General features: G+C 33.5%; 1 protein-coding gene across 4 annotated transcripts in view; it reads right to left on the bottom strand.

Annotated features, from left to right (window-relative positions):
• LOC122407504 (laccase-2-like) overlaps window positions 1–13002 on the bottom strand; it is a 577870-nt gene that overhangs the window by 339272 nt on the left and 225596 nt on the right. The gene's annotated exons all lie outside the window — the stretch shown is intronic.

Below are 13002 nucleotides of genomic sequence, written 5' to 3'. Positions count from 1 at the left end.
AAAAAAACTTAAAAAAAATTTTTTTTTAAATTGTAAAAAAAATTATTTGATAAAAAAAAAATACAGAACAATTCGAAAAAAATTTCACAAATCTTGAAAAAACATTATATTAAAACAAAAACTAATCTGTATCTATTTTTTAAAGTGTCAAATGAATCAAATAACAAGTAAAAAATAAAAAAACGAAAAATCGGTCTTGAAATCATTTTGGAAACCGATGCCTCATTCTTCTTATTAGATTCGAACAGCTAAATCAACTGAAAAAAATTCCATCTAATTTACGTGCGGCATTAAAATTTATTATATCAATTTGAGGCCAAGTATTTTCTAATAAATTGAAAAAAGTTCCCATTTGAGTTACGTGCAGCACTAAAATTTATGATAACAATCGAAGGACAAGTAATTTATGAGTAACTCCAAATTTCAACATTATGGAATTGTTCTAACAAGGAAACATAGGGAGGTCGAACCCTCCGATTTTGATCTAATTTATATATGTTGTAGTACATCGAAAACTAAGCGACACGTATTTTTTCTTATCGGCCCATAAACGGTTTAACGGGGTGAAAACAACCCCCGAAGATGGGCACCTCACGGGGTGGTTTCTCAGTTTTGCATATAAGCGCTTTATGGATTCGAATGAAACCAACGCTAAAATATTTATATTGATAAATCATCGAAAACACGCCCAAGACTTTTTAGGGGAAAGGGTTTTTAAGGGGTGTACAACCTCTAATTCGAAAATTTTATTCTGTACCATAAAAACTATTCTTCCGATTCGAACGGTACCAACTGCATTTTGTAGAGGTCGAAAAATTAGTCGATACGTGTTTCGGGGTTTTTCGGAAAAATTCGTTTTTAAGGGGGTAAATCACCCCTTTCGTCGTAATACCTTATATCATTATAAAAACAGTTTTATTCTTAATTATATTGTTGTACGGTAGCACAACCACTTATATATATTATTGGAATGTGTTCAAACTCAAAAATACATATTCAACTACCATCATAATACGTTAATATAGTTTTCAGTTTATTATTAGTTTTTATAGTCCGTGCAGTAATGGTATTCATCAAAAAAGTATTGTAAGCAAAGTAATTTCTTACACCACGAACATCTTATTATTGCCAATTTCTCACAACCTTGAACATCACATTGAGGTCTCGATGATTGTCCGAAAGCAAATTTGACAGGGTTGACAAATTCTTCAGTTTTATCGCTTGTAAACCTCTTTTGTACCAAGCATATCTAAACAAATTTTAATACCTTGGAGAAGATAACTGATTATGAGATAAAGATTGCAATTTGATTATATTATTTCTTAAAGGTAGTTTGAGATCATAATCGAGTAACAAGACAGCGTCTGAAAAATGTCGAACAAAAGTCTTCCATATTCTGAATCCATATACATCGAGTGGTTGACTCCTTCCGGTTGTACCTTTTGGTATGATCATTGTTTTGATGCTTTTTCTAATCGGTGTAACCTGCCTGACTACTTGTGTGCAATGTCCACTCCATGAATCTATCAAAAGTACGATTTTTGAACCGATGTTAGGGAAAAAGACCTTTTCCAGCCACATCTTAAAGTGATCTGCAAAATTCAAGATAACGTTTGTTTTAATTTTTCTTTGCATATGTAGGATTGACAGATTTTGAAAGAATTTTTTTTTCTATAGCTGAAAATACAAAAGAAGGTAGGGTATACAAATACCTGAAGTGAATTTTCCTGACTTGGAAGCAGTCAAAAAGATATTACTTGGTTTGAATAAGGTCGTCTCTATAATTGGTCCAAATGTTCTGGAAGGTTCTTTCAAAACAATGAAAAGTGGCGATAGTAATTTTCCCTCTGCAGATATTGTGGGCTGTATAGTGTAGCTGTGAGTTGTCGAAGACACTGACTGCACAAGGCATTCGATTTGTTTTGTGCCTTCTACTGCCAATGTTCGTCCTGAATGCATTTCTAATTGAAACTCACTTTGGTCTGAATTGTATATGTTTTGTAAACCATACATATTGTTCAAGAAGAGATTTAATTTCATTAACGAAGTTATCTGCATCTCTTTGCAAATCTGCTCCTTCCTCTACAGTTTTTCGGGTTACAAATTTGTTAATTTTTCGAGATGTTATACGGTGAGCTTTCTTAAATTTCAACAACCACCAATCGGAAGCCTTGAACCGAACGTCTTCAAATCCCATCTCTTTTTGTGCTTGTAGGGCCCACCTTCGAAGATCCACATTATGAACAATTAAGCCGGCATCAACAGCACTCTTCATATTTTCCAATGTCTATTGAGATATGCGAGCTAGTTTTTCCATGTATGAACCTTTGTTGAATTGATGAGCCCAACGTTTTAGTTAACTTTTAGATGTCACTTTTTTGAATCGGTGTTTAACAGTGTCTACGCTTAAGTTCTTTTTCTTTCCGCTCCTCCAAAATTCAACTGCTCTTCTTTTATAATCATAGCTCAAATCTTCTTCATCGGCCGAACATGTATCGTATGGTGTTCCACGACTCCATTCCATCGCATTATCTTCTATAGGATTCGCCTCACACTCTTTATTAGGCTCTTGAAAATCTAAAGTATTTTCTTCAATATATTCCATTCCGGTCAAATCTTGCATACTTTGCAGTAAAAATTTTTCGATATTTTCTTTCAATTCCCGCTCTTCATTATTGATTGGGCTTTCAGCAATGTTCATCGCTTCAAACGTGATCAATAAAAGTCGTATAACATTTAATGGATTTACAATCATTTTGTATTACGCGTGCAATAGCGGTGTATATTTCACTTGAATATTCCGTGACGAATTGATATTTGTCTCCAAAAATTGCTTTGATGAATATGAAAATATACGCAACACCCGAGCCAGATAAGCACGCTTGGCAGAACGATAAACAACTAGACAGATGGCACAAGGCTACAAGGTACGCACAACTATAACTACGCACATATCTATCTTCCGAATAATAGTCATATCACGATAAAATCACGATCAAGACACTTTGGAGTTTGGTAATCGGCGCTGGATATCAAGGCCGTGATATTTTTATTCCGTTGTACTCTGATGTATCATTTAAGAGTATGGATCAGTCGACTAACCTCACTTGGAATTTTTGAAATTGAAATTCTCTGACACGGTTTGATTGGTTAAAAAAAGGCTCTGTCAGCCTACGCAGAACGATGGCAAAAATCGACTGACAGAGCCTTTTTTTAATCGGTCAAACTGTGTCAAAGAATTTCGATTTCGAAATTTGCAGCTATCTCTCTCGCACTCACGGTTGCGATATACCGACTGATCCATCCTCTTTATATAAATTTACAGAGCGTAGCATGGAGTGTTTACATCATTTAATATGGATATACATACTATACTTTATAAGTAAATCTAATTTTCTATATTTTTCTGAACGGGGTTCTGCGGCAGGAATTCCTTTCGAATGTACAACATTCTATGGTCTATAGCTTATCACATTTAAATCTATGCTTTATTTCCTTCATAATAATTAAATCGTAACTCACAAAGGGGCGATGTGGAAATTATCGATACGGGGATGATCTCGCGTAGAAATATGGTCAAAGGTAAACTTATTTTCGAGTTTGAAGACATTCCAATAATATATATAAGTGGTTGTGCTACCGTACAACAATATCATTGAGAATAAAAATGTTTTTATAATGATATAAGGGATTACGACGAAAGGGGTGATTTACCCCCTTAAAAGCGAATTTTTCCGAAAAACCCCGAAACACGTATCGACTAATTTTTCGACCTCTACAAAATGCAGTTGGTACCGTTCGAATCGGAAGAATAGTTTATATGGTACAGAATAAAATTTTCGAATTAGAGGTTGTTCACCCCTTAAAAACCCTTTCCCCTAACAAGTCTTGGGCGCGTTTTCGATGATTTATCAATATAAATATTTTAGCGTTTGTTTCATTCGAATACATAAAGCGCTTATATGCAAAACTGAGAAACCACCCCATGAGGTGCCCATCTTCGGGGGTTGTTTTCACCCCGTTAAACCGTTTATGGGCCGATAAGAAAAAATACGTGTCTCTTAGTTTTCGATGTACTACAACATATATAAATTAGATCAAAATCGGAGGGTTCGACCTCCCTATGTTTCCTTGTTAGAACAATTCCATAATGTTGAAATTTGGAGTTACTCATAAATTACTTGTCCCTCGATTGTTATCATAAATTTTAGTGCTGCACGTAACTCAAATGGGAACTTTTTTCAATTTATTAGAAAATACTTGGCCTCAAATTGATATAATAAATTTTAATTATTCACGTATATTAGATGGATTTTTTTTTCAATTGATTTAGCTCTTCGAATCAAATAAGAAGAATGAGGCATCGGTTTCCAAAATGATTTCAAGCACGATTTTTCGGTTTTTTATTTTTGACTTGTTATTTAATTCTTTTGACACTTAAAAAAATAGATACAGATTAGTTTTTTTTAAAGATAATATGTTTTAAAGATTTGTGAAATTTTTTTCGAATTGTTCTGTATTTTTTTTTATAAAATAATTTTTTTGACTATTTGATAAAAAATTTTTTTTTAAGTTTTTTTTACAGATGGATATATCAGGAAACGAGGGACCATCAATGTACTTGTCCCAACCTTTTTTTTCCTAGGGGAAGTTTATGGTTTGATATTACGTCTTTTTTTTCAAAAGTTCCTTATTGATGTTCAGTTGACTATAGGATTTTAGTATGAATTTCTATGGATTATTTATGATTTTCGTCTTATAACGTTGGTTTTCACGAAAAAAGACCTATTTTTCGTCAAAATAGTACTGTAAATATTACGTCACAGATCTGTCCTTGAACTTTGGCAATTTTTTTCGTTGTACTCTAATATGTTTTGTCAATTAGAAACCGAAGCGTACGGTCGCAAGCTGGTTGGAGGCCGGGATATGATTTTCGGCTTATAACGCTGGTTTCCACGAAAAAGGACCTATTTTGCGTCAAAATTTTACTGGAAATATTTCGTCACAGGTCTGTTCTTGGCCTTTGGCGCTTTTTTTCCTTGTACCCTAATATGTTTTGTCAATTAGGAACCAAAGAACAGGGTGAAAACCGGGTTGGAGGCCGAGATCAAGAGACTCGGTAGAGTCTCGGGACAAGTACATTGACAGCCCTGTCGTCTGCTGGCCCGAGGCTCTTGCCGAGTATACTTTCTCTGAATAAAACGATTCGCCGTGGTGGGGGTAAAATTGGCAAGTGATTTTTTTGAATTACCGAAGTTATGAGTCATCTGAGGCTTTGAAAATTGAACTTTCAGCTAATTAAGAAATTCTCTTTCGATTGCGCCCAAAATCAACACGATCGGTGGCGTAATTGCTGAGAAAAAACTTTGCACGGGCTCAAGATTATGCAAAAGTTACTGACACATCACGAGTTCGACGTATACGTATACGCGTTTTGACGTAGTTAGTGGTAGTAGAGTTGTTGCCTCTACGCATTCTGATTGGCTCAACGATGTCGGCTCCTCCAGCTGCTAGGCCGACCGCGGGTGAGGCTCAAGTGTTAGAAGGCCTAAAATAGCGAACAGGCATTCTGTATATCTATATATGCGTTATACAGAATGCCTGTTCGCCATTTTAGGCCTTCTAACTTTTGAGTCTTACCCCGACCGCGCTCAGACTCCGTAAATATTATATATATATATAAACCATGTGTCAGTTTTCGATCATCGTATAAACAAACGGAGTTTTGTCATTATGGAATGCGTGTGGAATATATAAAAAAAACTTTCGTCATCTAACCAAGTGCATAGTACTAAAACCTGTGGAATGCTAAACTAAACCGGTATAAAAGCAGTCGCGTAAATGTAGTCTGGTGTGTGAAAAAGAATAAAATAAAAAAATACGCGGTGCATGTCGACGAAACTTTTTAAGATTTCATTAATTCGTTTGACTGAAAATAAGTTTATCATTTATATCATTTGTGAATATAGGTTATAAGATATCAATACATCGATACGCACATCCGAAACCACCCGAGACTTGTTTTCATACTGAACGTCATTTTGACAGGTGAGGTTATGATCCCCAATGTGCTGTTGTGTGCGGACTCTAATTAATAAATGAAAATGGTTAGTGAAAATTGGTTAATGTATATTTTGTTAAAACTTGTGGTATACTAAACCGGTATAAAAGCGGCCGCGTAAATGTAGACTGTGATCTGTGTGTGCAAATAAAACATATAAAAAAATGCGCGATTCATATATATGTCAACGAAACTTTTCAAGATTTCATTATTTCGTTCGATTGGAAATAAGTGTCAACTGAGATAATCTTTCAATTAAACCAGAGTTCGCGGAATATTGTCCAGTGTAAATATATCATCAGTTGCGTGATTACATATCATGTGTAATAATGTAGGTCATATATACGAGTTCCCTTTGATAGCTGTGTGGTAACGAACCGGCCGGGGTTTGACGTTACGAAGTGTGGGACAAATGTAGCAAACGTTCGCATAGTTAGTGAATAATATAAATAAGGCAAATCAGTTTATCAAAATAGGTCTGGAAGTTGTAAGAAAAAATGTTCGTCAACCTATAACGTCAAATTTTCTTTTTGCGATCTGAAATATTATGGTTGATAATTAATAAAACAAGAACACACGGAACTGTTAGTATATATATAATGTAAGAAACTCCAATCGAATAAATGTTTTCTAATTTATTTCTTGTGTCATCGGTATTTTTGAATATTCCCACATTTTGCTTCCTATTGAGTTTGGCTCTGCTCTTTCCGATCCTTGTTTTGACTCCATCGGTTTGCAGCGGATCGATACATAGTATTAAATGGTTGCCTAATATGTGTCCTATAATTTTCTACTATTTCTTCATGCTGATTGTGGTAACATGATTCAAGTGGTTTCCGACTATGATCATCAATCGCACATTTTATATATCAGATTCTTAAAACAGTTTCTGGTGTTGATATATATGTTGTTATACTTTTTCCACCTGGTCTGTCGAGTAATAAATTTTGAAACTTCTTCCAAAAAGTCTTTGGATGCTTATTTTGCTGATGATATGAAAAGTCGTATCTTGGGAATGCTGTATGCAAACACAAATTTTGATAACAAAACTTATGGAATGACATGTATGTTGAGTATTTCCACTTTGCAAACTACAAATATGGAATTATTATAAAAAAAATTCATTCGAATAAGTCTACTGTTGCTCAGTTTTGGATGCGATCAAATATAATGCCAACCAACATCCCCAGAAACTTACAGAATTGCTGAATGCAATGTGCGCTATGTCATTTTAATGTAACATCATGACTTTTGACAACTTTTCATTATAATGCTGTAAATTCGGATCATTGACATACTGCAAAAATCTGCAAACTATACAATTTAAATACTGTGCCATTCATTTTACATTTTGACTCTAACTGTAACATATATATGAAGTAAAAAATTGATTATAAAAGTCTTCAGTTGCTCATTTATGGATAGATTTGAAATTGCTGTCTTCGAAGCTCATCGCGCAGATACATTGACTCTGAAATTTCTGTGGATAAATATATATGCGACGGATCACCCCTTATCTTTGATTATGGTAATATGTAATGGAACTTGGTTCGGCAAGGTTTTAAGTGTTCCTTTTCAAATAGTATTGAAGTTTGTATGACTGATACACAGCGAATACTTCCAAACTTTGATATTTCTGTGTTGCAGCATGTGTGCCAATCATTCAAATCATTTACTCCAACCGTATCATGTAATCTAGAAAATTTATCACAAAAGTCTTCCGCTTTTCTAAATACTTCAATTTTCCTTTTTCTACTCCATTGTGAGTTTTCGAATTTCTAAATTCATTTCTGAATTGTCCTGAAATGGTTTTCCTCCAAAACCAATGCAGGTACCTTAAACGTCTTTGAATTCTGTTGCTCTGTTGAATTAAGTTCGCTTAGTTTTTTTTGCTGCTTTGAGTTCTGGCATAATAAATGTTAGAAGTTTTCAGGTACTTTTTTTCAGCAACTATCAAACTGTGGATAATTGGATCTCAGCGGCCACTTGCAAACTTTGGAAATATATTTCATTGGGGGCACGTTTTGGATGAAATGAAATCTCTAGATTCAGAATGCAAAAGCGACATTCAAAGTGGGCAAATCTGTTGGATTTTTCGTGTCTTGAATTTGATCTATCTTTCATTTGAATTTTGAAGAAAAGGGATAAATGAAATCTGTTCTATTAAGGAAATCTTTACGTCAGTTGTTTCTTGGTATGAAGACTTGGAAAAAATCGGCAAAGGCCAAGGACAGACCGGTGACGAAATATTTCCAGTACAATTTTGACGAAAAATAGATCTTATTTCGTGGAAACCAACGTTATAAGCCGAAAATCATATTACGGCCCACAACACGCATTTCTTCATGCTCTTGGGTTCCCAATAGACAAAACATATTAGAAGACAAGGAGAAAAATCACCAAAGTCCAAGACCAAACCAGTGCCGAAATATTTTCAGTACAATTTTGAAGAAAAATTGGTCTTTTACGTGGAAACCAACATTATAAACCGAAATTCATTTCTCGGGCCTATCATCCCGGATTCCTCTATGCTGTTGAGTTCCTAATAGGCATAACATATTAGAGTATAAGGAAAAAAATCGCCAAAGTTCAAGGGCAGTCTTGTGACGAAATATCTTCACTACAATTTTTACGAAAAATTGGTCTTTTATGGTGGAAACCAACTTTATAAGCCAAACATCATACCGAGGGAAAATAAGATTGGGAAAAGTACATTTATGGTCCCTTATTTGCTGATAATTTCATGAAAAAGATTATCCCATAAAAATTGTTCGTATGAGAATGGAATCTATAAAAATATACTAAGCAAATAATTCATAGAAATTTATACTAAAATCCTATAACCGTCATAACATAAATGAGGAACTTTTGAGAAAAAAGGCGTGATATCAAACCGTAAACTTCCCCTAGGGAAAAAAAGGTTGGGACAAGTACATTGATGGTCTCTTGTTTCTGGATGACATAGAAAAAAGACTCAGAACCAGGAAAAAAATTCTATAGAAATAATAAACGAAAAATTGAAAAGTTCAAAAAAATTCAACAAAAATAAAAAATAATCGAAAAAAATTCTGTAAAGAAAAATAAAAAATTTTCAAAAAATTCATAAATATTGGACAAATGGAAAAATGTACTATCCAAGTTACATGCAGTATAAAAATGTATGATATCAATTGGAAGCCAAGTTTTTATTGATAATTTGGAATATTTATCCAACAAATCGGAAACTTTAATTGAAATTTATGATAATAATTTTCAAGAAAAAAGTTAATGAAAAAAAGTCATAACGGAAGTTACGTGCAGTACTAAAATGTATTATATCAATTCGAGGTCAAGTATTTATCAGTTATTCGAAATATAATCTCCGGCGACAAATGAGCGTTGAGAATCCTTGTCGGGCTCACAACGTTTTATCAAAATTACTAAAAAATGAATGAAAATAAAATCATTAAAAATTCACATGAAAATCATTCGTTACTTCAATAAGGTACACACTTTAAAGAATCGATTCCCCTCCGACTTTCAGGATCTCCTGGTATTATTCACAACATTCAACTTCGATTGGATCGGTACAAATTATGTTCAAATACGTCTTAAACGTACTTGTCCGGCCCATCACTTTTTATTCAAATTGCTCATTCGAAAACAAATCAAAAACGAAGTTAATGCATGTGTTAATATTAAGGAACAGTAATTCCCGAGAAAATAATTTTCCTTCGAATCACTCTTGTCAAAATGAAACGAAAATGAAAGATGAAGTTGATTAATCTATTTATATTGTATGGAGTCATAATTCACAACAAAATCATTTTTCTCCAAATTCCAGGAATCCACGTGTCGTACTCGACTAGTGATATTTATCAAAATGTGTACGTGACTATAGAAAAAAAAAACATTTCATGGCTGAGTAGGTTCGAAAATTTCTAGTAATGTGCCTGATTATTTCTCATTTTCATTGGTTCTTACCGAATGGTATGTGTTCACTGAAGAAAATGAGAAGTGGATATTGCTATACGAACTTGCGAACAATCAAGTTCAAATTACTTGGAGATATTATTTTTATTTCTATCGATTTTATTATATTTGTCATTATAGAACAGTCCTGATTTGTTTTCGAATGAGCAATTTGAATAAAAAGTGATGGGCCGGACAAGTACGTTTAAGACGTATTTGAACATAATTTGTACCGATCCAATCGAAGTTGAATGTTGTGAATAATACCAGGAGATCCTGAAAGTCGGAGGGGAATCGATTCTTTAAAGTGTGTACCTTATTGAAGTAACGAATGATTTTCATGTGAATTTTTAATGATTTTATTTTCATTCATTTTTTAGTAATTTTGATAAAACGTTGTGAGCCCGACAAGGATTCTCAACGCTCATTTGTCGCCGGAGATTATATTTCGAATAACTGATAAATACTTGACCTCGAATTGATATAATACATTTTAGTACTGCACGTAACTTCCGTTATGACTTTTTTTCATTAACTTTTTTCTTGAAAATTATTATCATAAATTTCAATTAAAGTTTCCGATTTGTTGGATAAATATTCCAAATTATCAATAAAAACTTGGCTTCCAATTGATATCATACATTTTTATACTGCATGTAACTTGGATAGTACATTTTTCCATTTGTCCAATATTTATGAATTTTTTGAAAATTTTTTATTTTTCTTTACAGAATTTTTTTCGATTATTTTTTATTTTTGTTGAATTTTTTTGAACTTTTCAATTTTTCGTTTATTATTTCTATAGAATTTTTTTCCTGGTATGATTTTCGGCTTTTAACGTTGGTTTCTACGAAAAAAGACCTATTTTTCGTCCAAATTGTAATGAAAATATTTCGTCACAGGTCTGTCCTTCGACTTTGGCAATTTTTTTCTTCGTACTGTAATATATTTTGTCAATTAGGAACCAAAGAGCACGGTCGAAAGCGGGTTGGAGGCCGGGATATGATTTTCGGCTTATAACGTTGGTTTTTACGAAAAAAGACCTATTTTTCGTCAAAATTGTACTGGACATATTTCGTCACAGGTCTGTCCTCGGACTTTGTCGATTTTTTCCCTTGTACTCTAATATGTTTTGTCAATTAGGAACTCAAGAGCACGGCCGCAAGCGGGTTGGAGGCCGGGATATGATTTTCGGCTTATAGCGTAGGTTTCCACGAAAAAAGACCTATTTTTCGTAAAAATTGAACTGGAAATATTTCGTCACAGGTCTGTTCTTGGACTTTGGCGATTTTTTTCCTTGTACTCTAATATGTTTTGTCAATCAGGAACACAAGAGATGCGGGCTGAGATATGATTTCCAGCTTATAACATTAGTGAAAAGAAAGGAAAAGAGAAAAGCTTTTAAATCCAAAAAATTCACATGCAAGCTAGTCATTTCTTACTCTTTGGTGGCAGAGACTTATAAGAAAATCGATTCTTTTCAGACTTTCAGGAGCTTCTGATATTATTCACAATATTCGACGTCGATTGGATCGATACAAATTATGTTTAAATATGAGTTAAAAGTACTTGTCCGGCCCATCACTATCAATTCAAATAAAAATCAATCATAAAAAAACGAAATTGTACGGCAGAATCAGGTTAAATTTCTATTGTTATTATTTATTGTTTACGATTTATTATCAGTTTAATATTCTTAATAATAGTATAGGTTAGTTATGCCGAATGAAATTCGTTCGCTGGAAGAAGTAAAAAGTAAAAATTGCCGTCATTGCAATACAAACTGGGGAGTTTTTTTGGAAGCTTGATCTTATGTAATGTGCAAAATGTTTTTTATTTATCGATGCACAATAACATCCCTTGTATATTACAGGACAATTCGTTTCCATTCTTATTAAATTAGTGCAATTAACGGATAATTACTTGAAGATAACTCTCTAAATTCCCTCTGCATGGATATTTGTGCTCCATCAGTTCTAGAAAAGCCCTGATTTTTATTTGAATAAATAATTTTAATGGAAAGTGATGGGCCGGACAAGTACTTTTAACTCATATTTAAACATAACTTGTATCGACCCAATCGACGTCGAATATTGTGAATAATATCAGCAGCTCCTGAAAGTCTGAAAAGAATCGATTTTCTTATAAGTCTCTGCCACCATAGAGTAAGAAATGACTAGCTTGCATGTGATTTTTTTGGATTTAAAAGCTTCTTAGAACATTCCATAATGTTGAAATTTGGAGTTACTCATAAATTACTTGTCCTTCGAGTGATATCATAAATTTTAGTGCTGCACGTAACTCACATGGGAACTTTTTTCAATTTATTAGAAAATACATGGCCTCAAATTGATATAATAAATTTTAATGCTGCACGTATATTAGATGGATTTTTTTTCAATTGATTTAGCTCTTCGAATCAAATAAGAAGAATGAGGCATCGGTTTTCAAAATGATTTCAAGCACGATTTTTCGGTTTTTTATTTTTGACTTGTTATTTGATACTTTTGACACTTAGAAAAATAGATACAGATTAGTTTTTTTTAATGATAAAGTTTTTTAAAGATTTTGGAAATTTTTTTCGAATTGTTCTGTATTTTTTTTATAAAATAATTTTTTTGACAATTTCTTAAAAAAATTTTTTTTAAAGTTTTTTTATAGATGGAATTATCAGCAAACGAGGGAACATCAATGTACTTATCCCAACCTTTTTTTTCCTAGGGTATATTTGCCTAAAAAAACCTTCTAGAACCCGCGCGTAGCGCGCGCCTATACTCGTTATTATAAATGGTGGAAACTGTAATAGTTGGAAAATCTTTTGATGCCCTCCACACGTTCTTCGAATGCGAAGAATGGAGAGTGTGGAAGGCCCATTGGAGGAAAAGTACGGGAGCATAACTCTGAATAACATCGTCGGGGTTATGCTCCTGGACGAAGAAGCTTGGGCGGAGGTTGACCTTTTTGTCGAGGTCATCCTCCGCTGCAAGTGG

Source organism: Venturia canescens, chromosome 3, assembly GCF_019457755.1.
Source record: "Venturia canescens isolate UGA chromosome 3, ASM1945775v1, whole genome shotgun sequence".
Classification (NCBI taxonomy): domain Eukaryota; kingdom Metazoa; phylum Arthropoda; class Insecta; order Hymenoptera; family Ichneumonidae; genus Venturia; species Venturia canescens.
The sequence above is the reverse complement of the archived record's forward strand: the minus strand, read 5'-3'. Positions and strand labels throughout refer to the sequence as shown.